The 5,862-nt window shown below is 46.2% G+C and overlaps 1 pseudogene; it reads right to left on the reverse strand.

Annotated features, from left to right (window-relative positions):
• Positions 1-835: 835 nt before the first annotated feature.
• On the reverse strand, positions 836-1,296 carry LOC130890144 (40S ribosomal protein S25-like; annotated as a pseudogene).
• Positions 1,297-5,862: the final 4,566 nt, after the last annotated feature.

Raw genomic sequence — 5,862 nt, forward strand, 5'->3', positions numbered from 1 at the left:
TGCTTGTTGCATAAGCTTGAGGACCCAAGTTTAACCCCCAGCATGCACATAAAAAAGCTGGGTGTGGTGGCACACACTTGTAATTTCAGGGCTTGGAGGCTAGGGTAGGTAATTCTTTGTGGCACTCAGGCAAGTCCTCAGTTTAATCAGCAACCCACATCTAAGACATCTTGTTTTGAAAAATAAGATGGACAGTCTCTGAGGAAGAATGATACCCAAAGCAATCCTTTGGCTTCCATATGCACATGCACACACTTGCGCACCATCACCCATACATGTATGCACACAGAGAGAGAGAGAGAGAGAGAGGGAAAGAGAGAGAGAGAGAGAGAGAGAGAGAGAGAGAGAGAGAGAGAGAGAGAGAGAGAATGTAAACAGACCTGCTTTGACTTGAACTGCATGAGCCAGTATTATGGGATCCCTGTGAAGTGAGGCCTCAGCATCTTCTAACATCTCTATGAGTTCCATTGGGTCTGGCCCCCATCCATCAGTCTCCTGTAGACACGCTCGCAGTGAGGAGACTTAGAAAATAAAAAGACAAGACACCAGTTAGATTTAAGTCCGGATAACAAACACTTTGTTCATCTGTATTGTAATGATTCACACAACATGGCTGACACTTCCCGGTTCTAGGGCCTCACCTGTGCGGACAAGCCCTCCGGCAGAAGTGCCTAATGGCCCCGGGAATCTTAAAGGACCCCGCGTGACACATGTGCAGCATAGTTGCAGCTGCGTGAGCCCTTGCACGCAAGCATGAGCTCTGTCATCTGCGTATGATGCAGCCACGTCATTCCCCTGTACGCATGCGCTAGGCAGCCTGTTTTTTTTTTTTTTGATTTAATAAAGTTTTATTTTTCCAAATGTACAGCTGATTGAACCTGTTCATGCATCTTCACCAGCAGCTGGGGCATCTCCACCCTTTGTGTTTCTGGTGTAAATTACTTGGGCTCTGTGCTTTGAAACCAGCTTGATAAGCCCTTTACTAAGGAGCTCCTGAAGAGCTGCCCTGGCCAAGGAACCGCGAATCTTCAGTCTCTCAGAGACCACGGCTGGAGTAATAAGTTTATAGTTGGGAACTTCCTTACAGAGTTTGTCGTATGTAGCCTTGTCAAACAGGACTAGATTGTTGAGCTTGTCCCGAACTTTGCCTTTGGACCACTTCTTCTTTTTGGCCTTGCCACCGGACTTATTTACTGGGTCTTTGTCTTTTGGCCGACTTTCCGGCATCTTTCTTCTTCTTGTCATCCTTGGGCGGCATGATGAAGTTCGGAGAGTGGCAACGACCACTGCAGCCTCCCTAAGATGTTGGGAAAAAAGCGCTAGGCAGCCTTTAAAAGCTGGACATGCCATCTTCAAGCTCTCTCTCTTTCTCTCTCTCTCTCTCTGCACACCAACCTTCACCAAGCCTGTATACCCCCTCCAATAAACTCCTAACAGGTTTGTTGCGTGTTCTGTGTTTCCTTCTCAATCACGCCAAACAATTTCATGTATGCCACTAGTATATGCCACCTCATATTTGAGGCATGCTTATAAGATATCATTAATTATATATATGGAAGTCATAGCTGGTTATCCTGAATTTTATCTGGAAACCCTTTGTCTCCAGAACACCCATAATTTTAGGCTTGGTAGGAATCAATAGTCCTTGTGATTTTGGGGTCTTCCCCTTTCCCCAAGAGAGCACTGTGGAAGAGAAGCACCTTTCACTTGTCTCCCACCTCTAGACACATCGGTAAAGAGCGCCTGCGTCATTTCCCTCCTTCCAGAACTGCATTTCTCTGACAACCAAGCATCTGCTAGATCTACCCTATCTAGGTCCCTCCTACTTCTGGTCTACCTCGGTGTGTGTGTGTGTGTGTGTGGTGGGGGGCGGTCCAAAAAATCTGATCTGTGTGCCTATACTTTGTTTACCTTCAATCAACTTCATTTGGAAAACGAAGAATGAAAACTGGCTTAGGAGTGTCAGTTTGCAGGAACCGTGATGATGCCCGGCCTCTGGCATAGTACCACCTGACCTGACCATTATCCCACGTGACTGTCTAGGGAATGACCTTTGCCCTTCTTAAGCGACATCCTACTATTCCGTTGAACACCTCCACACACACCGGGCCTAACTCTGCTTACACACTGCTTGTGGTGGTTTGAAGGGAAATGGCCCCCAAGGGGCGTGGCACTATTGGGAGGTGTGGCCTTCTTGGAGTGGGTGTGTCACTGTGGAGGCAGGCTTTGATATCTCCAAGATACTGCCCAGTGTCTCACATCACTTCCTGCTGCCTGCAAGATGTAGGACTCTCAGTTATTTCTCCAGTACTGTGTCTGCCATGTCCCACCGTGATGCTTGGACCAAACCTCTGAGCTGTAAGGGAGCCACCCCACTAAATGTGTTCCTTTATAGGTGTTGCTGTGGTCATGGTGTCTCGTCACAGAAATGGAAACACTAATAAGACAGTACTTCAGTACTGGCTGTTCTGAGATACCGAAAGCATCAGGACTTCTTTATTTTTTTAAATTTTATTGATTTTTAATGAGCTCTACATTTTTCTCTGCTCTCCTCTCTGCCTCTCCCCTCCCTTTCAACCCTCTTCCAAGGTCCCCATGCTTCCAATTTACTCAGGAAACCTTATCTATTTCTACTTCCCGTGTAGATTAGATCTACGTATGTCTCTCTTAGGGTCCTCATTGTTGTCTGGGTTCTCTGGGATTGTGGTTTGTAGGCTGGTTTTCTTTGTTTTATGTTTAAAAACTACTTATGAGTGAGTATATATGATAATTGTCTTTCTGTGTCTGGGTTACCTCACTCAAAAAGACGTTTTAAAGCTCCATTCCTTTGCCTGCAAAAATATGTCGTTATTTTTTTCTGCTGTGTAGTACTCCATTGTGTAAATATACCACATTTTCCTTATCCATTCTTTGGTCGAGGGGCATTTAGGTTGTTTCCAGGTTCTGGCTATGACAAACAATGCTACTATGAACATAGTTGAGCACATGTCCTTGTGGCACAATTGAGCATTTTTTGGATATATACCCCAAAGTGGTATTGCTGGGTCTTGAGGAAGGTTGTTTCCTAATTTTCTGAGAAATTGCCACACTGACATCCAAAGGGGTTGTACCAGCTTGCACTCCCACCAGCAATGCAGAAGTGTTCCCTTTCCCCCACAACATCTCCAGCATAAGTTGTCATCAGTGTTTTTTATTTTGGCCATTCTTATAGGTATAAGATAGAATCTCAGAGTTGTTTTGATTTGCATTTTTCTGATGACTAAGGATGTTGAACATTTCCTTAAGTGTCTCTCAGCCATTTTAGATTCCTCTATTGAGAGTTCTCTGTTTAGGTCTGTACTCAATTTTTTTTTAATTGGAATATTTGTTCTTTTGATGACCAATTTCTTGAGCTCTTTGTATATTTTTGAGATCAGTCCTCTGTCTGATGTGGGATTAGTGAAGATCCTTTCCCATTCTGTAGGCTGTCGTTTTGTCTTGTCAACTGTGTCCTTTGCTTTACAGAAGCTTTTCAGTTTCAGGAGGTCCCATCTATTAACTGTTTCTCTCAGTGTCTGTGCTACTGGGGTTCTATTTAGGAAGTGGTCTCCTGTGCCAATGCGTTCGAGTGTACTTCCCACTTTCTCTTCTATGAGGTTCAGTGTGGCTGGCTTTATGTTGAGGTCTTTGATCCATTTGGACTTGAGTTTGCATCAGGTCCTCTTAAACAGCTTCTAAAAATGGAGTTTTTGGAGTTTTTAAAGTTCATTGTACTCAAGTAGCCCTGGTCAGAATTTCAAAATGGATAATCTAAGAGATGTTTCTCTCTCTCTCTCTCTCTCTCTCTCTCTCTCTCTCTCTCTCTCTGTGTGTGTGTGTCTGTGTGTATGTGTGTGTATTAGCTGTCCTAATAATGACCTCCTAAAACAGAGAAGGAAGCTGGCCGTGACATAGTGCTGAGGTTGGCACTATGTCTATGCCACTCAAAACTCCCCTCACCTCTGCTCCAGCAGAAGAGCTGCACTGCTCTCAGAATGTGGCTGCTTTAACTAATTCAAACTTAATACAGTTGTGTTGCGGGAGGTCCTTCCGCTCCTCCAGCCAATAGCCGATGAGATACCAGCCCATTGGGGCGTGGTCTCTTTCCCTTTAAAAAAGCGGCTACTTCCCTCCTCGCTCTCTTTACTTCCTGCTCCGGTTCCGGCGACTAGACTTCTTCCTAATTGCGCAGAGGGCTGTTGTCTGGGACCACCCCATTAATCACAATTCCAAACTGGTGTGGGATTGTTTATGACTTGCGCCTTCACAGTTGTAAGAAGCACACAGTGTCATTATTGCTGTTTTACAGGCTAGGATCCTGGAGACAGCTGTATGTCAGCTTCTCATTCAGGTAACACAGATTTCAAAACTCGCAAGAGATAGAAGTTGAGAGTTGCGTCCAGGCAGCTTCACCCTGTCCTGTTCTCCAGTGTGCCAACTCTGTACACCCAAACCCAGATTTTAGTCTGCACTATCAAGACAGACTGGTGCTGCCCTCATTGTGGAGAGGGCAGTCCTGACCCAGAAGGAGCCCTACAGAGTCCTCCATTAATCGGAACTGCACATAGAGAAGAACGGGGCATGAAAGCACACACCTTTAATCTCAGCACTTGGGACACAGAGGGCAGGGGATCTCTGTGAGTTCCTGGCCATCCTAGTTAGATCCCATTTCAAATTCCAGACATAAACAAGGAAACGAACAAACAAATACAAGAAAATAGAGAAGGGATTTTCCCCCCAGCATGTTATCAAACCCTTCTTGCAGTTTGGGTATGAAATAGCCTCCAAACACTGTAAATTGAAGGATTAGTCATTCAGCCATGGAGGTACAGCCTTCAGATGTGGAGGCCTAACGGAAGGAAAGGAGGTGGTCACTGTGGTTGTCCGTGAAGGAGTCATTGGGACTCTGGCCCATCTTTTCTCGCCTCTTGGCATCTTGGACACCACAAGTGAGCAGCTTTCTTCTGCCAGGAGCTTCTACCAAGAGGAAATCTCTCACCACAGGCCTGACAGCAACCACATCAGCTGACCGAGGGCTGACGTCTGTCATGAGACAAAAATGACCCTTTTCCTCCTTCAAGTTGATTTACCTCAGACACTTTGTTACAGTAACAGAAAGCAAAGCCAGCCCTGGGGGCTCTAGCTGATGAGATGAATTTCAGTCTGTGAAGATAGATGTCAGTTGTCGCCTAAGTAACCAGCGACATGAGTTACTGAGTGTATGCTCTACCCTGGAAGCCACAGAGTCACCCCTGGAAGAGTCACTTGAGTGTTTCTCGATTGTTCTCTTGGATGGTAAATCTCTGCGTTTCCACGAGGTGCTCGCCCAGAAGCCTCTGCTTCTGTGGAGGCAATGGGGAGCAGTGTAAAGAGAAGGGCAGGGCTCCCCGATGTCAGAAAGGCCTGAGCCTCAGCTCGGCCACCTACTTGTGGAGCAGCACGCAAGGACTGTGTTCTGAGGCACTACCTCAGAACAACCAGCACCTGAAGCATGGGAAGCCAGTCTTCCTGCAGAACAGTCATGATTTTGAACCCTAAGGCCTTCAGAGCTCCACCTGTGGAATTTCCATCTCTGATTCCTCCTCCAGCTGAGCTGGGCCTGTATCCTACTGCCCATCACACTTTGACAGGTAAGACCAGGATGCAGAGGGCACAGAGTGCTTCTTCCTTCCAGGACAACTTGCCTATGTGACCGCGATTTTCTCCCTAACCATGCTCTCACTCCTTTCCTCCAGTACTATTTGTAACTTCCACAGGCAGGGAGTTCCTGGGAAGGTATGCACCAAGCAGAAGGAAGTTTATGTTTCAGATTCTGACTGTCACTGGCCTTTGGAGAGAAGATTT

The sequence above is a fragment of the Chionomys nivalis genome, chromosome 18 (assembly GCF_950005125.1).
Source record: "Chionomys nivalis chromosome 18, mChiNiv1.1, whole genome shotgun sequence".
NCBI lineage: Eukaryota > Metazoa > Chordata > Mammalia > Rodentia > Cricetidae > Chionomys > Chionomys nivalis.